Below are 21,263 nucleotides of genomic sequence, written 5' to 3' on the forward strand. Positions count from 1 at the left end.
GATGTCATTGCTGTCCATTCATTCTATCTCCCAGCATTTTCTCTGTCTTTTTGGGTCTCAAGAATTTGGGCTGGGTTGACTAGGAATTCACCATTCAGCAAAGTGGGGAGTGAAAGAAAAAGGTGAACGGAGATGGAAAAAGAAAAGGGAAAGGAAAAAAGTAGAAGAGAAGATGATCAAAGAGCAGGATGAGCAGAGAGAGATGGGCAAAAGAGTCAGTCTCTTCACTGGAGAAAGGAAATATATCCTTTATTTCTTTTGGGTCTCCTAAAGAGAGAGAGATAAAATGTGTTGTGTGTGTATTTATATATATTCCAGCAGATGTGAATAAGCCTCCAGCTGTCTATAAGTAATTTCGTCCTTCAATTCCTTAATTTTGGCAAAGTTTGAGGCTTTTTAGGGAGTCAATTTTGAAGACCATGTATGTGCAAAGGATAAGTGACTGTCTGTGAAAGTCATTATCTTTATTTTTAAAGAGGCATTTGGGTAAAGGAAGTCAAACTCCTAATACCCAGCCATAGGTCATGCATCTGAAAGCACAAAAAAAAAAAGAAAAAAAAAAAAGGGAAATTCATGCAGTTGTATGCAATTATGGAAAGTGCAGAAAAACCATCTGTTCTTGGAAATAAAATCTTCCTCAATCCCCTGGATGTCAGAAGCCCAAGTGAATGTGGGGGAAGTGACTGTTAAAACTAATTTTGTATGTGAAAAGTATGTATGCTTTATCCAAACGGAACTGCACACCCCTGGAAGGTTTATTAAATTTTTTCCAGTGAATTGACAAATGTTTTTACAAAACTATCTCCAGTATTGTTCTTGAAGCATGACTAGTGTCCAGATTCACTGATGGGCCATGTCAATCATCAGTACATGCACATGTTATTTGCAAATGGAATTCAGGTCAAGAGCAAGACACTGTAAGCTTAAAAGGAAAGTTTTTGAAATGCAATGTTATTTATCTGTTTTAACCTGTAAAAAGCAGATCAAGCATCCAGTGAGTTAACAAACTGACACTGACAGATGCAATGGGTTGAGGATGGGTGTGGACAGAAAGGCTCCTCCCACCTCTATATTACCCCAGGAGTCTTCAATTACACTACTTTTGGGAAGCACTGCCTAAGTTATCTCACTGGAGCCTCCAATTATTTCTACAACTTAGTACACAGTTGCTTAGCACTTCTATACTTGATTTATATGTGATTAATTTCAAAGTTTGTACATGTTACTTATAAATCTTTGAGGGCGCTTTTCTGAGTTTCCTGCTGCTCTGCCTAAAATGCAAATTGTTTATAACCTTCCACGTGACTGTTTTCCCACCTGCCAGTATCGACCTGGCTTTACTAGAAAATTTATTATCTTACAAAAGCTTTTCCCTAAGGTGGAATAAAAACTCCACAGGGGACGATATAGTGGGGGTGAGAGGTCTCTCTCAGCTGAAATAGCTTCCCACCTCTCCTCTCTTCATTCTCCTTTCTACTTACATTCCTTTCACAGAAGAAATCGTTCTTTTTTGAGAGGGAGCAAGAACAGGGCTTGATATTTTACTTAAGAAAAAAACTCAAATGATCAAGGTTTGAACTGTGATTATCATTATGCAGCCATATTTCTAGAACAAGCTGCTTTTACCATCTTGAGATTTCAATGACCTTTTGAAAGAAAGCATCTTCTCCAGTACAAGTTGTAACTTTTATTTATGGGAAATTTAAAAAAGACTGTCACATCCTTAGTCTGATAAATAGGTTGTGTGTGGCTTTAAAGGAAATGAGAAAAAGCCTGCCAGCAACCAGTGGGATGTAAAACATAGACTGTGAAAAAAAGCATGTCTCAAACCTTCACAATGGTAAACACTTGGAAACCAATGAACAACCCTTAGATTCTATTCTGACTGATAGGTGTGATTAAGGAAAAGACGAAAGCTGATGCTATTCTAAAATACAGTTGTAGTAAATTCTTATAATTTTATGTTGTTTTGGCATCCCTTTTAAATGTAGGTTTCACTTTCTCATACCAAAAGCAGGGCTCAGTCACCCTTGATGCAATTTCCGGTGCTATACCACACCCAAATGGCTCAAGCTGGTGGCCAGAGATAAGAACTCAGAAGCATCTCTGCCACCTGCCTGACTGGATTCCTCGTGTTCCCAGCGTGCCCTTTAAGTGGGCCATCAGGCGTTTACCTGGGAATTTAAAGTGACACACACCCTGTTCCCTTGTACAAACTACTAGCTGCCATGCATTCTCCATCTCTGCCTGACTTTTCAGTCCTTCGCATAACCCAGGGATGAAGCACTTCTCCGCGTCGCACCCTGACTCATTATGCTGTCCTTGTCCAGGATCTGTAAGTAAAAGTCTTTGAACTTGCTTCCTGTTGTGGTGGTATATTGAATTTGCACCATCTGAAGAACCAGGGGCTGTCCCAGGCTGGGTTTTCCCTGGGAAACAGGGGAGAACACAAGGTTGGGCTCCCAGTGCCACAGCAATGGTCAGGGCGGCATAAACTGGACATGGGTCAGACAAGAGCCACAAGGGCATCTGCCAGCATAAACAAGCTGCCTGTATGAGAGACCCTCCTGGTCACAGGTGGGACAACTGGGCACTAGACTGTCCTCCAGTCAAAAGAAGCATCCCATAAGAGGCACACAGCAAACATCCACGTTCAGCTCCCCTTCATTTCCTGTTACGACAGGGTGGCTAGCCACTCTGGTGCTGAAACTCCAAGTTAGCTGGGCCCTCTCAAAACAACACTTGCCTCTATTTACCCATGTTCATGCACATGTGTGTGTGTGTACACACACACACACAGACACACACACACCCTGATGGGAGCCACTGCATACCACTAGACTTTTCTCTTTGGCACAGATGCATCGTTCAACTCCCAAGCCTGAAACAAATCCCAAGATTATTAAAAGTGAATATGTCAGGGAAGACACTGATTTTATTCAGCAAGTGATTTTCCACCTCTTTAGTTACTGACTCATTATGCTCTCCTTGCATATCACTAATAGTTATGGAACTTTTTTCTAAGTAATTCACATATGTGACATCTCCTACATTTTACTTGAAGTTATTGACCAAATAGATGCTGACTGATAACATAGTTTTTCAGGAAGGAAGTTAACTTGGGGAAAATGGAGAAATTAATCCTTCTTTAAAATTCACAGACTAGTGATATATCTTATGAGCCACTGTAGTTAGTGGTATGATATGCTTGAATGTTCACTGAGTTGAGTTGTACATGTAATTCTGTTACTGATAAAATGAAAGGTCCAAAGAATGAAGCCTAATTTGCCTTTATAAATTAGATTTACCATTATTCCTACTATAAAGTCATAGTCACTTGCTTTCTGGTAGCCTTTTGAGAGTGACAGACATAATAATGATTGATAGTAATAATAACAATGATAAATAGTAGCCATGTTGGCTATAACAGGATCCTGGGTAGACACAGTGACTGATAGCAGCATTCACAGTGACAACTATAATAACTAACTATATTCGTTTGTTCTCATGCTGCTAATAAAGACATATCTGAGACTGGGTAATTGATAAAGAAAAAGAGGTTTAATGGACTCACAGTTCCACATGGCTGGGAAGGCCTCACAATCATGGCAGAAGGCAAAGGAGGAGCAAGGGCACATCTTACATGGCAGCAGGCAAGAGAGAGCATGTGCAGGGGAACTGCCCTTTATGAAAGCATCAGATCTCATGAGACTTACTCATTATCATGAGAACAGCATGGGAAAAACCCATCTCCATGATTCAATTACCTCCCACTAGGTCCCTTCCATGACATGTGGGGATTATGGGAGCTACAATTCAAGATGAGATTTGGGTGGGGACACAGTCAAACTGTATCACTAACATTTATGGAACCTTTAATAACTGCCTGATGAAGTTCCAAGTATTTCACATACGTGATATTATCAGGCTTTCATCTCCATGTTACAAAAGAGGCAACCAAGGCACAGAGAGGTACAGAAACTTATCCCAAATCACACATCCAGTAAATATATCCACAGATGTGGATTGCCTATGTGAAAACAATGTGTGTCGTGCATCATGGTACATGTAAAAACAAAATAATTTGGCATACATTAGATACCCTTTTGTGCAGAGATTTAGGTGGGCAATTTGCTCATTCACATGTGTTTACGTTGCTGCATATAAATGAATGTTTGCTTGAGGAGGAAGTGGTTCCTCACCAGGTTGCACAACCAAATATACTGAGCAAGTATTTTCAAAATGCACATGCTGAGGTGCCACTGCAAACCAATGGAACCAGAATCTCCAGCATTTACAAAAACAAACACCCAGTGAGAATGATGCATCTTGATTAAGAACAGCTGGTCTTTTAGTAATCTTATAGATGTTTGTTTCTCCATGTCATCATAATGGTTAACAATCGCCTTTAAAGAAAGTCTTTGATTGAACACAAATAATACATTAATTGGACTAACAAATCAAACATGCCTGTCTTTATACTACCAGGGTAATATGAACATGTCACCAGTGAAATTTTTTGTTTTCATTTAAGGAATACTTTTTTGATTATTTAGTCTGGTAACTATCAGCATATCAAAGAAGATGTGAAAAGAAGCACTTTGAAGCTACAAGAACTCCACTGCAGCCTAGGCAGAGGTGAGATGACAAAAATGTTTGGCTAAAATAGTTTTGGCAATGAGAGCTTTTCTGAAGTCAAAGTTTATAGTAATAAGTAAGAATATATATAATAATTCCTTATTAAACAACACAAATTTAAGATTACAGTAATTTGGGGTTACAGAATACATTTCCACTATTTATGAAGTGAGAGCCTCTTAAAAGTTTTGGAGCATTCATCTTTAACTCAGTGAAAGGTACCAATATATTTTGAGTAACACTGATGATAAGCAAACCAAGCTTGTTAGGAATGAGTTATTGGCTCATTAAAACAACAGTCTGCTGCTAAACATCTGTTTGACAATTGGCTCTGAGGCTGCTTTGATGTGGTATATGAAGTATGCATTTTAAAACACTAAAATACCACTCTTTAAAGGTATTCTATATGTCAGACTTCACTCATCCACACAGCTTATCCATAAGATTTTAATGAATGAAGTTTTTTTTTTTTTTGTACCACCCCCCATGATTCCATTACTGAATGTTCATAATGAACTTCTGGAACTCTGCTACTTACAAAGACAAAGAAAAGGGAGAAGAGAGAAGGCCCTAATGAATTTATGCCCATAACATAAGTAATTAAGAATTTCAAATGACTCCATGGGGCTGGGAGTGCTTTAATTCCCCCATAAACAATGTATATTAATACTGAAAGGCCTTTCTTAATACACATGAAGGCTACCTTTCTCGGGCAACCATTAGTATCCCCCAAAACATGAAAAAAGGGTATGGCTGGAAAGATGGCTAAATAGGAAGAGCTCCGGTCTGCAGCTCCCAGCAAGATTGACACAGAAGGCAGGTGATTTCTGCATTTCCAACTGAGGTACCAGGTTCATCTCATTGGGAATGGCTTGACAGTGGGTGCAGCCCATGGAGGGTGAGCCAAACCAGGGTGGGGTGTCACCTCACCTGGGAAGTGCAAGGGGTCAGGGAATTTTCTCCCCTACCCAAGGGAAGCCGTGAGGCACTAAGCCTGAGGAACCATGCACCTCAGCCCTGATACTGCACTTTTCCCACAGTCTTCAAAACCCATAGACCAGGAGGTACCCTCCAGTGCCTACCCCACTAGGGCCCTGGGTTTCAAGCACAAAACTGGGTGACCATTCGGGCAGACACTGAACTAGCTGCAGTTTTTTTTCCATACCCCAGTGGCACCTGGAATGCCAGTGAGACAGAACTGTTCACCCCCCTGGAAAGGAAGCTGAAGCCATGGAGCCAAGTGGTCTGGTTCAGTGGGTCCCAACCCCATGGAGCCCAGCAAGCTAAGATCTGCTGGCTTGAAATTGTCGCTGCCAGCACAGCAGCAGTCTGAGATCAACCTGGGATGCTCGAGCTTGGCTAGGGGAGGGGAGTCCACCATTGCTGAGGCTTGAGTAGGTAGTTTTACCCTCACAGTGTAAACAAAACCGCCAGGAAATTCGAACTGGGTGGAGCCCACTGCAGCTCAGCTAGGCTGCTATGGCCAGACTGCCTCTCTAGATTTCTCCTGTCTGGGAAGGGCATCTCTGAAAAAAAGACAGCAGCCCCAGTCAGGGATAACTTATAGATAAAACCCTCATCTCCCTGGGACAGAGCACCTGGGGTAAGGGGCAGCTGTGGGCGCAGCTTCAACAGATTTAAACGCCCCTGCCCAACGGCTCTGAAGAGAGCAGCAGACCTCTCAGCACAGTGTTTGAGCTTTGCTAAGGGTCAGACTGCCTCTTCAAGTTAGTCCCTGACTCTCATGTATCCTGACTGGAAGACAGCTCCCAGGTGGAGCCAACAGATACCTCATGCAGGAGAGCTCCAACTGGCATCTGGCATGTGCTCCTCAGATGAAGATTCAAGAAAAAAGAACAGGCAGCAATCTTTGCTGTTCTGCAGCCCTGCTAGTGATACCCAGGCAAACAGGGTATGGAGTGGACCTCTAACAAACTCCAGCAGATCCACAGCAGAGGGACTTGTTGGAAGGAAAACTAACAAAAAGGAATAGCACATCTACTCAGCAGCCCCATCGGAAGATCACCAACAACAAAGACCAAAGGTAGATAAATCCACGAAGATGGGGAGAAACCAGTGCAAAAAGGCTGAGTATTCTAAAACCCAGAACACCTCTTCTCCAAAGGATCACACGTCCTCAACAGCAAGAGAACAAAACTGGATGGAGAATTAGTTTGATGAATTGACCATAAGTAGGCTTCAGAAGGTGGGTAATAACAAACTCCTCCGAGCTAAAGGAGCTTGTTCTAACCCAATGCAAGGAAGCTAAAGAACCTTGAAAAAAGGTTAGAGAAATTGCTAACTAGAATATCCAGTTTAAAGAAGAACATAAATGACCTGACGGAGCTGAAAAACACAGCATGAGAATTTCGTGAAGCATACACAAGTATCAATAACCAAATCGATCAAGCGGAAGAAAGGATATCAGAGAGTGAAGATCAACTTAATGAAATAAAGCTAGAAGACAAGATTAGAGAAAAAACAATGAAAAGGAATGAACAAAACCTGCAAGAAATCCAGGACTATGTGAAAAGACCAAATCTACACTTGATTGGTGTACCTGAAAGTGACAGAGAGAATGGAACCAAGCTGGAAAACACTCTTTAGGATATTATCCAGGAGAACTTCCCAACCTAGCAAGACAGGCCAACATTCAAATTCAGGAAATACAGAGACCCACCACAAAGATACTCCTCGAGCAAAGCAACCCCAAGACACATAATTGTCAGATTCAACAGGGTTGAAACGAGGGTAAAAGTGTTAAGGGCAGCCAGAGAGAAAGGTCAAGTTACCCACAAAGGGAAGTCCATCAGACTAACAGCAGATCTCTCTGCAGAAACCCTACAAGCCAGAAGAGAGTGGGGCCAGTATTCAACATTCTTAAAAGAATTTTCAACTCAATTTCATATCCAGCCAAACTGAGCTTCATAATTGAAGGAGAAATAAAATCCTTTACAGACAAGCAAATGCTGAGAGATTTTGTCACAACCAGGCCTGCCTTACAGGAGCTCTTGAAGGAAGCACTAAACATGGAAAGGAACACCCAGTACCAGTCGGGTGTTTTGCAAAAACATACCAAATTGTAAAGATCATCGACACTAGGAAGAAACTGCATCTACTAATGGGCAAAATAATCAGTTAGCATCATAATGATAGGATCAAATTCACACATAACAATATTAACCTTAAATGTAAACGGGCTAAATGTCCTAATTAAAAGATACAGACTGGAAAATTGGACAAGAGTCAAGACCCATCAGTGTGCTGTATTCAGGAGACCCATTTCACATGGAAAAAAAAACACATAGGCTCAAAATAAAGAGATGGAGAAATATTTACCAAGCAAGTGGAAAGCAAAAAACGAGCAGGAGTTGCAATCCTAATCTCTAATAAAACAGACTTTAAACCAACAAAGATCAAAAAAGACAAGGGCATTACATAGTGGTAAAGGGATCAATGCAACAAGAAGAACCAACCATCATAAATATATATGCACCCAATACAGGAGCACCCAGATTCATAAAGCAAGTTCTTAGAGACCTACAAAGAGACCTACACTCCCACACAATAATAGTGGGAGACTTTAACACCCCACTGTCAATATTAGACCAATGAGACAGAAAATTAACAAGGATATTCAGGACTTGAACTCAGCTCTGGACCAAGAAGACCTAATAGACATCTAAGAACTCTCCACTCCAAATCAACAGAATATACATGCTTCGCAGCACCTCAATGAACTTATTCTAAAATTGACCACATAAATGGAAGGAAAACACTCCTCAGCAAATGCAAAAGAACAGAAATCATAACAGTCTCTCACACTACAGTACAATCAAATTAGAACTCAGGATTAAGAAATTCACTCAAAACTGCACAACTACATGGAAACTGAACAACCTGCTCCTGAATGACTACTGGGTAAATAACAAAATGAAGGCAGAAATAAAGATGTTCTTTGAAACCAATGAGAACAAAGACACAATGTACCAGAATCTCTGTGACACACTGAAAGCAGTGTGGAAAGGGAAATTGACAGCACTAAATGCTCACAAGAGAAAGCAGGAAAGATCTAAAATCGACACCCTAACATCACAATTAAAAGAACTAGAGAAGCAAGAGCAAACAAATTCAAAAGCTAGCAGAAGACAAGAAATAACTAAGATGAGAGTAGAAGTGAAGGTGATAGAGACACAAAAAACCCCTTCAAAAAAATCAATGAATCCAGGAGCTGGATTTTTGAAAAGATCAACAGAATAGATGGACTGCTAGCCAGATTAATAAAGAAGAAAGAGAGAAGAATCAACTAGACACAAGAAAAATGATAAAGGGGATATTACCACAGATCCCACAGAAATACAAACTACCATCAGAGAATACAATACACACCTCTACGCATATAACCAGAAAATCTAGAAGAAATGGATAAATTCCTGGACACATACACCCTCCCAAGTCTAAATCAGGAAGAAGTCAAATCCCTGAATAGACCAATAACAAGTTCTGAAATTGAGGCACTAATTAATAGCCTACCAACCAAAAAAAAAAAAATAATAAAATAAGTCCGGGACCAGATGGATTCACAACCAAATTCTACCAGAGGTACAAAGAGGAGATGGTATCATTCCTTCTGAAACTATTCCAAACAATAGAAAAAGAGGGAATCCTCCGTAACTCATTTTATGAGGCCAGCATCATCCTGATACCAAAACCTGGCAGAGACACAGCAAAAAGAGAAAATTTCAGGCCAATATCCCTGATGAACATGGATGTGAAAATCCTCAATAAAATACTGGCAAACTGAATCTGGCAGCATATCAAAAAGCTTATCCACCACGATCAAGTCGGCTTTGTCCCTGGGATGCATGGCTGGTTCAACATATGCAAATCAATAAACATAATACATCACATAAACAGAACCAATGACAAAACCCACATGATTATCTCAATAGATGCAGAAAAGGCCTTCGACAAAATTCAACACCCCTTCATACTAAAAACTCTCAATAGACTAGGTATCAGTGGAACATATCTCAAAATAATAACTATTTATGATAAACCCACAGCCAATATCATCCTGGATGGGCAAAAACTGGAAGCGTTCCCTTAAAACCAGCATAAGACAAGGATGCCCTCTCTCACTATTCCTATTCAGTATAGTATTGGAAGTTCTGGCCAGGGCAATCAGGCAAGAGAAAGAAATAAAGCGTATTCAAATAGGAAGAGAGGAAGTCAAATTGTCTCTGTTTGCAGATGACATGATTGTGTATTTAGAAAACACCACTGTCTCAGTGCAAAATCTCCTTAAGCTGATAAGCAACTTCAGCAAAGTCTCAGAATACAAAATCAATGTGCAAATATCACAGGTATTTCTATACATCAATAATAGACAAACAGCCAAATCATGAGTGAACTCCCATTCGTGATTGCTACTAATAGAATAAAATACCTAGGAATAGAACTTACAAGGGATGTGAAGGACTTCTTCAAGAAGAACAACAAACCACTGCCCAAGGAAATAAGAGAGGACACAAACAAAAAACATCCCATACTCATGGATAGGAAGAATCAATATGAAAATGGCTATACTGGCCAAAGTAATGTATAGATTCAATGCTATCCCCATCAAGCTACCATTGACTTTCTTCATAGAATTGGAAAAAGCTACTTTAAACTTCATATGGAACCAAAAAAAGAGCCTGCATAGCCAAGACAATCCTAAGCAAAAAGAATAAAGCTGAAGGCATCATGCTACCTGACTTCAAACTATACTACAAGGCTGCAGTAACCAAAACAGCATGGTACTGGTATAAAAACAGACATACAGGACAATGGAACAGAACAGAGCCCTCAGAAATAATACCACACATCTACAACTATCTGATCTTTGACAAACCTGACCCAAAGAAGCAATGGGGAAAGGATTCCCTATTTAATAAATGGTGTTGGGAAAACTGGCTAGCCATATGCAGAAAACTGACACTGTACTCCTTCCTTACAGTTTATACAAAAATTAACTCAAGGTGGATTACAGACTTAAACATAAGATGGAAAATCACAAAAATCCTAAAAGAAAACCTAGGCAATACCATTCAGGACATAGGCATGGGCAAATACTTCATGTCTAAAACACCAAAAGCGATGGTAACAAAAGCCAAAATTGACAAATGGGATCTAATTAAACTAAAGAGCTTCTGCACAGTAAAGGAAACTATCATCACAGTGAGCAGGCAACATACAGAATGGGAGAAAATTTTTGCAATCTATCCCTTTGACAAAGGGCTAATATCCAGAATCTACAAAGAACTTAAACAAATTTACAAGAAAAAAAAAAAAATCAAAAAGTGTCCAAAGGATATGAACAGACACTTCTCAAAATAAGACATTTCTGCAGCCAACAAACATATGAAAAAAAGCTCATCATCACTGGTCATCAGAGAAATGCAAATAAAAACCACAATGAGATACCATCTCATGCCAGTTAGTATAGGGATCATTAAAAAGTCAGGAAACAACAGATGCTGGAGAGGATGTGGAGAAATAGGAAAGCTTGTACACTGTTGGTGGGAGTGTAAATTAGTTCAACCATTGTGGAAGACAGTGTGGTGATACCTCAAGGATCTAGAACCAGAAATACCATTTGACCGAGCAATCCCATTACTGGGTATATACCCAAATGATTATAAATCATTCTACTATAAAGACACATGTATACGTATGTTCACAATAGCAACCCAAATGTACATCAATGATAGACTGGATAAAGAAAATGTGGCACATATATACCATGGAATACTATGGAGCCATAAAAAAGGATGAGTTCATGTCCTTTGCAGGGACATGGATGAAGCTGGAAACCATCATTCTAATCAAACTAACACAAGAACAGAAAATCAAACACCGCACGTTCTCACTCATAAGTGGGAGTTGAACAATGAGAACAGATGGACACAGGGAGGGTAACATCACACACTGGAGCCTGTTGGGTGGTGGGGGGCTAGGGGAGGGATAGCATTAGGAGAAATACCCAATGTAGGTGATGGGTGCAGCAAACCACCATGGCATGTGTATACCTATGCAACAAACCTGCACGTTTTGTACCTGTACCCTAGAACTTATAAAAATAAAAAAAAGTTTGCACTGAAGAGCAAACAAAAACCACAACAATTCCAGATAAATGTTTTTAAATTAGAGCAGGTCAACCTAATTGTTTTCTGCTTTTCAGACTGGCAACGTTTGAGAATTTCATGATTTTCCATAAAATCTATAAATAAATATTCCTCTTTCAAAAGGAGTGCAGGGCCCCTCTGCTGGGATCCAGGAACAAAGCGAACAAGGCCTTCAGACAGGGGATTTCCACTGGTCCTTTGTCACTACCGAGCCCAAAAGTGCATGGGCAGCAAGTTATCAAATCGCCTTCCGTAAGGTCTACAAACCCATCTGGGACACATGGCAGGGACCAACACGGGCGAGTCTGGTGCAAAGATTCAGGCTCTGACATTGGGGGCCCAGGCTGGATGTGAATTGCCGGTCTTTTACCATTGGGCTGGTGCCCACTTTTTGGAATAGGTGCTAATCAACTGTCTGCATTTAGATAAAATGGGTTAATTGATAACAAATGTATACGTTCCCTGAGCTATCCGTGGTACTGAGCGATTTTTTTTTTTTTTTTTTTTTTTTTTTATACTTTAAGTTCTAGGGTACATGTGCACAACATGCAGGTTTGTTACATATGTATACATGTGCCATGTTGGTGTGCTGCACCCATTGACCCGTCATTTACATTAGGTATATCTCGGTTTTCTAACAACCCTCCAGGTTAAAGCTTATCCAGCATCTAGAACTATAATATCTTCACCCAGTCTCTATGTGCTGAAATGCTATTGTGATTGCTCATATATACACTTGCCATTTATATGTTCATTATGAACCTTTAGCTATTCCATCTTTCTGCACATATTATTGGTGCTCTAACCTATCTTGTGTTCCAGCTTCCAGACTTCCCATGTTCCAACTCCACTTCTGCTGGAGGCAGAATAGAAACCCCGTCAGTTATCACAACTCAGTAAGTCCCAGCACAATGCACTTGCATTGCTCTTCTCTGTGAGGTCCCTCACTGTGTCCTGGAGAGAAAAGAAGCTTTTAACATGAGAATTTTTCTTCACAAATCCATCATAAGGCTATCTTTTTCTTCCTAGATGCTTTCCAATGACTACTCTGGTGCTGACTTTCCCAGGCTATTTTCAAAGCATAGGTTTTCAGGAAGACAAGATGGTGTTGTTGCAATGATTCTGTTCAGAGAAAAGGATGTTCATATTCTGCCGGCTACAAATGCATTAATTAACACTCAAATCACAATGAAGTCTCCACAGAATCACAAGCTGCTGCCATGTTGCAGAATCTGTTATTATAGAATGAAACAAAAATGATGATTGACTTTAGAAAATAAGTACTACATTCTACCCTATCAAGAAGCCACTGATCCCTCCATGTCTAGAAAGGACATAAACATGTTATAATTCAGAAAAATGGCTGATTTTGTGTCTTTACATTCTACTCCAGTGCAAAGATACTTCGCTGTGGGATGGAAAACAATTCGAGGCTAATTATCAGAGTCCTCTTCAACACTGCAGTATATCCAGAAATTACCCAGGGAACATGTAGATGGTAGCCAAGGGGGAGCTGAATATTCAGGGAACCCTGAAGAGAATATTTGAATTGTTATATCCAGTTGTTCATCTACTTGTTTTATACAATTGCATGAGCAGTCACTTGCAGGTGAGCCACTCATGCAGCACAATGTGGGAGGCGACAGAGTGGCATGAGTGGGGCAATTACCTTCTCTCCTGGAGACTTTTATGGTGTAGATTTCTTGTGCCCCCAATCAGAACATTGCAAACCCTAGGGAAGCATCAGGACAGACCCTTCGCAAAATGTCCCGTTATTTTCAGCAAGGCAGTGAACTAATGGGGGCAAGGGGAGCAGAGGGAGCATTCTGTTCCAGGGCAATCAAAGGAGGCTTTGTCTGCAGGGAATTTAAAAATAAATTCTAAAAGCTCAGTTGGTTTATCTGGTACCAGCAATTCTAAACAATGTCAGTGATTAAAGACTCTTTTGACAGGCAGAGGACTCGATTTCTTCCCACCCCTATTCTCTCAGTCCCTCACTGTCAGCCAGTGCTGCGCTGCTGTGAAGATATTCAATGCTGTGTTACCCTTGTCTTCTTTGGATTTACCTGAGCCTGTGCTGCCCTGGGCTGTGGTTTCTAACCAGAAATCACTGTAGGTAGCATAGGTAGAATTGAGTGTGTATAGGCCAGGCACGGTGGCTCACGTCTGTAATCCCAGCACTTTGGGAGGCCAAGGTGGGCAGATCACTTGAGGTCAAAAGTTTGAGACCATCCTGGCCAGCAAGGTGAAATCCCACCTCTACTGAAAATACAAAAATTAGCCGGGCATGGTGGTGGTCCCAGCTACTCGGGAGGCTGAGGTAGGAGAATTGCTTGAAGCCAGGAGGCAGAGATTGCAGTGAGCTGAGATTTTGCCACTGCACTCCAGCCTGGGTGACAGAGCGAGACTCTGTCTCAAAACAAAACCAGAATTTTTGTGTGTGTGTGTGTGTGTGTGTGTGTGTGTGTGTAGGGAGGACAGTTCATGGTTAACCTGTGAGCTACTTTCAGTGTTTCAAATATCATCACACTTCCATTGCACACTCACTAAAATCTCGTGCTTTTGCTTTTAGTTTAAATTATTTAAACATAGCAGGGTAATGCTTATGCAGGGTGGTGAGTGGTACACACAGGCGTTGGGATCAGGCTGACCTAGGTGGAGTCCTGGCTCTGTCACTGACCAGATGTAAGCCCTGGGAAACTAGGGCACTCATTGTGAGATGTGGATATTCCTATATTTCAGCCTACCTTACAAAGAGCTAGAAGAGGGCTAGAGGAATAAGTGTAAAATATCCTATATAGGGCTGAAGACACAGGAAATGCTCAATAAATTGTAGCTTTTATTACATACTGACCAGAAGCTGTTATTGACACTTATTTCAATAGTTGTATATATATGCATATATATCAATATATATTTAATGAGACAATAGAATATCCTAGGTTTCCATTCCCCTCCCTGTAATATCAATGAAGAGATGTGTGTTGAGTAATGATAGTGCCAAACTATATTAGTTCCTTAAAAAAAAGGAATTAGAAAAAAAATATCAAAATATAAGGTCCATAGGGAAGATAACAATATTTTTGCCAGAGAAAGGGGATGTTCTAAAATAGTGGTTCTCAAACTTGAATATGCATAGGAATCACCTGGATGGCTTGTTAGAACTAAATTTCTGGCTCCAGAGTTTCTATTTAATAGGTCTGTGTTGGAACTCAAGGATTTGCCAGGTGGGGTGGGCGTGGTGGCTCATGCCTGTAATCCCAGTACTTTGGGAGACCAAGGCAGGAGGATCGCTTGAGCTCAGGAGTTTGAGATCAGCCTGAGCAACATAGGGAGACCCTGTCTCTACAAATAATTTTGAAAAATTAACCAAGTGTTATGGTGCCTATCTATGTTTCCAGATACTTGGGAAGCTGAGGCAGGAGGGTCACCTGAGCCCAGGAGGTCAAGGCTGCAGTGAGCTGAGATCATGCCACTGCACTCCAGCCTAGGTGACAGAGGGAGACTAGGTCTCAAAAAAAAAAAAAAAAAAAAAATCCCAGGTGGTAAAGCAGCTTCTGCTCCTGGTCTAAGGATCGTGCTGAGAACCACTGTGCTAGAAGTCAGTACTTCTAGACTTTAACATGCACACAAATCACCTGGGGTGATTTGAACTTATTAAAACTGAGACTGTCATTCAATAGGTCGGAGGAAGGGCATGAGAATTCTGCATTTCTAACAAGCTCTCAAACGATGCCAATACTGCCGGTCTGCAGATCACACTTCGAGTAGCAAGGCAGTAGGGCTGCTGCGTCTGATACAGTAGTGAAAAGCCACATGTAGCTATTGAACCCTTAAAATGTGGCTAGACCCAACGGACAAATGTTCATATGTGTAAAATACACACTGGATTTAGGAGACTTAGTATCAATAATGGAAAATATATCGATAATTTTTAATATTGATGTGTTGGGTTAAATAATTTTTGGCTTTAAATTTTTTTTAACATGCATAAGATTTAGCATCACGTACGTGGTCTCATTATACTTCTATTGGATAGCCCTGCTGTAGAGAACATTAAACAGCCTCTGCCTCCTGAGCCCAACACTAGTCTTGAAGCAGCTCCAATGTGCCACACTGACTGCTTTGTAAAAATGTCTCTTCAATGTCTTTTTTTTTTTTTTTTTTTTTTTTTTTTTTAGACAGAGTCTCGCTCTGTCACCAGGCTGGACTGCAGTGGCAAGATCTCCGCTCACTGCAACCTCCGCCTCCCAGGTTCAAGCGATTCTCCTGCCACAGCCTCCTAAGTACCTGGGACTACGGGTGCACACCACCATGCCTAGCTAATTTTTAGTAGAGATGGGGTTTCACCATGTTGGCCAGGATGGTCTCAATCTCTTGACCTCATGATCCTCCTGCCTCGACCTCCCAAAGTGCTGGGAAAATACTTCTTTCATTAAGTCAAAAATCTTCAATGGTTCTCCACTGTAGAAAAGATAAACCTCAAACTTTTAAATTTAGCATCCCAGGCCATCCACAGTCTACACAATCTTCTTTGCCAATGTACGTATAGTTGCTTCCCTAAAGACAGAGCGCAAAAGTATTTGCTGTTTGATTAATGATGATTCTGATCCATATTTTAAAGGGAGAAGTCAATTGGCCTTGCCTGACATCTGCCTCTCCTCTCATGCAGTTGTTCCCTGCACATCTGGAAGCCCTGCAGCTCTGGGAGCTAATGAAATCCTCTCCCAGTGGCAAATAACTCACAACTGCTCTGTCACTCAGGTTAAACTCAACAAGTGAAACTTTCCGATACTTGGCCATCAGTATCCCTAAGAAACCAAATACATTTTTTTTTGTTTGTTTGTTTCTCCAGAGGCATTCTCCAAATTGGTGTGAGTTTTAAGTGTTTTTGAAAAATTGTTGACTTTTAAAACTATTCTGAGATTATTTATACCTAACCTGTATCTCTGTCTCTATCTGTATCATCTCCAGGGCTTATTCCCAACCTTTACTTACACCCCTTGATTATATGTCATCTTCACTTTGTGATGGTCTTTGTTCCCAAATTCTCAAATACATTCAAGGGCAAATAGAAAGCCAACTATAGCACTGGCAGGGCGCCATGGCTCACGCTTGTAATCCCAGCACTGTGGGAGGCCGAGGCAGGTGAATCACTTGACATCAGGAGTTCAAGATCAGCCTGGCCAACAGAGTGAAACCCCATCTCTACTAAAGATACAAAAATTAGCCAGGTATGGTGGTGGGCGCCTGAAATCCCAGCTACTTGGGAGGCTGAAGCACAGGAATCACTTGAACTCGCGCCACTGCACTCCAGCCTGGGTGACAGAGCGAGACTCTGTCTCTAAAAAATAAAAAATAATAACAAAATAAAAAAGCCAATCATAGTACCATCTAAAGAAAAGGAATGGTGGAGGTCTGAGTTCATGTTACTGTAACTTAAACAACAGCAAAAGGAAAGTGGAATATTCATATAATTTCCACTAACTCCATCCCTAACTCAGGTATTCATTTCAAAACATAATTTATAATCTTCCATTAACGAAGCTCTTACTCAAAATTATAAGCCTGTTAACATGTTATGTGTATGTTTGGTTTATCTTAATCTTGCTTTATTTTGAAGTATGATTTCTCCCACAGGCTTCTAAGGATGAGTTCAGACCCACCAGTTCTAGAACAAATATGTATATTTTAAAATTTTAGTAAGTATGGCTGGTGATAAATGGTAGTATGCTTTGCTTTACTGTAGTTTGAGTATCTTGTTAAGACATCATTCCTTGTTAAATATTTGTAATGTTATTCAAACGAAATGGGCTGTCTCTCAACTGGCCCGGTATAATCAAATCATCCCAGCCCCACATGGCTACCATCATGTATAATGCTTTATTTGTCAAATGCAATGAGAACCCACCACAGGTCATGGTGCTTCCAAAAAGAGGAAATAAAGAGTAAGGGGAAAAGCAATGATCAGTACATCAGACTAGCTGGACTAGCTGGACTCTAAGGCAGAGGTTCTCATATTTTCTTGGATCACAGCACCCTTAGTGTCTCAATTATTGTTTCATGGACTCCCTAAGCCAAAAGAAACACCTAAGAGTTTGATGTTTTTATGTAGTTAGGTCCAAATGACTTCATATTTATTTATATCCTAACAATTTTGTAGCTGTTTGGAAAAAGTTGTACACATAAAATATATTTTTCATTCCCAAATACCCACAATTACTCACTAATGGGATGTGTGGACCTGTTCAGCACCGCACAGCTTTTCAAACCTTGGAATCAGATTGGATATTGCTTCATTTCTTGTTCTACGAAGAGTTTTGCCTAACCCCTGTTTTCTGTTACAGCAAACACCAAAATCCTAGTTTCGCCATGAACACTGAAATTATTAACTGCTTCAAAATAATAGCTTCTGTGGTGACCAGAGCAACAAATTTTACTAGGTTTGCCTTGAAAATTTGAAATATCCACAGCACCTACATGAATTTGCTGCGGTGCCCCAGGCTCTACCTCACTGCAGTTGGAAACCGTAACTCTCAGGTGTCCTCTTTTTTTACAATTATTTTTAGTTTTTGAGATGGAGTCTCACTCCGTCACCCAGGCTGGAGTGCAGTGGTGTGATCTCGGCTCACTGCAATCTCCGCCTCCTGGATTCAAGCAATTCTTGTGCCTCAGCCTTCTGAGTAGCTGGGGTTACAGGCGTCCACCACAATGCCTGGTTAATTTTTGTATTTTTAGTAGAGACTGGGTTTCACCCTGTTGGCCAGGCTGGTCTCGAACCCTGTCCTCAAGTGATCCACCCACCTCAGCCTCCCAAAGTGCTGGGATTACAGTGTGAGCTACTGTGCCCAACCTCAGTTGTCTTCTGACTCTGAGAAGTTAAGATTCAACTGACTTTTAAACTTGAAGCTTGCAATTCCTTCCTCTCCACTTTTGGGACCCACTGCACTATGAGAAAAAAACAAAAGCATGAGAAATCCAGGGGACTGTGGATGGAAGGGCAGTAAGCATTTGAAGTACTTTGGTGTTTTTCCTGTAGGGGAGGACAAATGGATTCCTGAGGTGCAGGGCAATCAACAGATGAGATCCAAGAGTCAGAACCCTGGAATGGACCACCCGAACTTTCCTATGGAGCCCCAGGACTTCTTCCCCCAGTTCCTGCTGTTTCTCCTCCTCCCTGTAGCAGGCTTCTTAAAGCAGGTAGTTTGACCTGCTCAGCACCACACTGCATAAAACAATGCCAGAAGACTTGAGCAGTGGCGACTTACCAAGACAGCTGGCTGCCTATGTTTATGGCATTTGGAATCCACCGGGAACACATACATTTGTCACAGTGTGTTCTTGAAATAAGTGAGGCCGTCTCCCAACTGGCCCTACATAATCAACGCAGCCCAGCCCCACATGGCTACTCCGATGGATAATGCTCTATTTGCCAAATGCAACGGGAACCTACCACAGGCCAGGGTGCTTCCAACAACAACAACAAAAAATGAGAAACTAAAGACAGTAAGGGAGAAAGAGGCTGGGTATAAGCACTTATCAATACATCGGACTGCAAACTCCTAGAATGGAATTATTAGGTGTGTATATTATTTGGGAGCATTATGACCAGGAATATTAATAAAATTGTGAATAGTATGTATTCATAATTTTGATTTGGGGAAGAGGGCAAAAAACTAACTGTAGCTAGTTTTAGATGTCCATAAACAAAATTCTCTATTAATTTCCGATAAGATGAGCAATGACAACACAGTACCACAAGCCTTGCCTGGGGTAGAGAGAGACTGTAGAAGGGAAACTGTTTGTTAGAGAATCATACTCATAATCCCCTTAAGAGTCTCTTAATTCCCCTCATTAGAACTTTCATGGGTCTCCCTTTTCATTTTCTAACATCTTACACTGGCTACATCATTGAAATAGAATGAAAAGAATAAACCTCTCTGCTCATTTTTTTTTTTTAAGGTTGGCATTTTAAATTTGACATGAGACTCTTTTACTGTATATTTTTTTCTTGGACAGGATGAAAAAACCTCACAGCTTGTGGTGTTGACAGCATTCTAGAAGACCCTACACCCCTGTGGCTTCTTGATGACTATCGTGGAGCCAGCATCTGTCAGCACAAACTCAGAGTGATTATCCAGAAATAGGTGCTTGGCAACAATCCCAATTCATTACCCAAGTCCTAGCCCAGAGTGTGGAGGAAAAGGGATACCATCAATTTCTTGGCAGTTAGCCCATGATGGATCATTCAAATATTTTTAATAAAATATCAATTCAATTTTAATATATTGGTTGCTTGTATACTATGGGCTATAGACACTATTCTGAATTCTGTAAGGAATGAATATATATACACACACACACACACACACACACATATATATATATATATATATATTTTTTTTTTTTTTTTTTGAGACGGAGTCTCAGTCTGTCACCCAGGCTGGAGTGCAGTGGTACGATCTCAGCTCACTGCAACCTCCACCTCCCGGGTTCAAGCAATTCTCCTGCCTCAGCCTCCCGAGTAGCCGGGATTACAAGTGTCTGCCACCACGCCCGGCTGGTTTTTGTATTTTTAGTAGAGACAGGGTTTCACCACGTTGGCCAGGCTGGTCTTGAACTCCTGACCTCAAGTGATCCACCCACCTTGGCTTCCCATAAGTGCTGGGATTACAGGCGTGAGCCACCATGCCTGACCTGGCCTGTAAGGAGTATCTTTTAAAAAAAGATTCTATGAAAAAAGATAGTCATAGCCTTCCCAAAAAATGTTGAGGAATGAAAAACTACGCAATTAAAACAAAGAGCAAAATAGAGGTAAATGAGAAAGATACTGTATTTCAAGAATTTTCAAGAGAAAAATACTAGTGTTGACAAGCTATTAGTCTCTTCTATATTTTCACATTCAATTTAATGTAACCTTCACAAAAGCCCCATAAGATAGTATAGTACAATCAACACTTTGCAGATGAAGAAACTGAGGTTTTCAGAGAATGCAGTTTAGTCATGGACACAAAGGAATTTGAACTCATGGTTTTCTAACTCTAAGATCTATCCTATTTCCACATATACCTGAGGTAAATAAGCAAACATCTCATCCACTTATTAAAATGATGGCTTTAAGGAGGAGGTAACATTCATCGTGAGATAGGTAGCTTCTTAAATTTTCAATTTTTCACCGATAAAAAAGTAATACATGCATATTATCCTAGCATCAGAGGAGATTAAAATCAAATCTGAAATTAATCTTACAGGCATATCCACTATGGCAAACTCTGTCCATTGGTTGATCCAGCATCTGGCCACAACCCCTTCTCTCCAGCCAGAGATGGCCAGGTGGCAGCCAGTGAGATGTAAGAGAAGTGCCTAGAGGACCCTTCCATTCCTAAATGGAGACAAAGTCTTAGCAGGAAAAATTGCTGTGCCCTCTCCCTTTTATACTATTGTCCTTCTCACTGC

General features: G+C 40.7%; 1 protein-coding gene and 1 long non-coding RNA gene across 8 annotated transcripts in view; one reads left to right on the plus strand and one right to left on the minus strand.

Moving 5' to 3' along the window:
• The window catches only part of PLD5 (phospholipase D family member 5), a 422,686-nt gene that overhangs the window by 79,629 nt on the left and 321,794 nt on the right, over nucleotides 1–21,263 (minus strand). The gene's annotated exons all lie outside the window — the stretch shown is intronic.
• Nucleotides 834–20,080, plus strand: LOC126943001 (uncharacterized). Of its 2 annotated transcripts, none has more exons than XR_007721670.1 (6): nucleotides 834–2,335; nucleotides 4,535–4,638; nucleotides 11,931–12,703; nucleotides 17,448–17,509; nucleotides 18,847–19,387; nucleotides 19,827–20,080. It is a non-coding gene; the product is annotated as an uncharacterized LOC126943001 (long non-coding RNA). The 2 variants fall into 2 exon arrangements; XR_007721677.1 differs by having other exon boundaries at nucleotides 12,630–12,703.

Source organism: Macaca thibetana, chromosome 1 (genome assembly GCF_024542745.1).
Source record: "Macaca thibetana thibetana isolate TM-01 chromosome 1, ASM2454274v1, whole genome shotgun sequence".
NCBI classification, from domain to species: Eukaryota; Metazoa; Chordata; class Mammalia; order Primates; family Cercopithecidae; genus Macaca; species Macaca thibetana.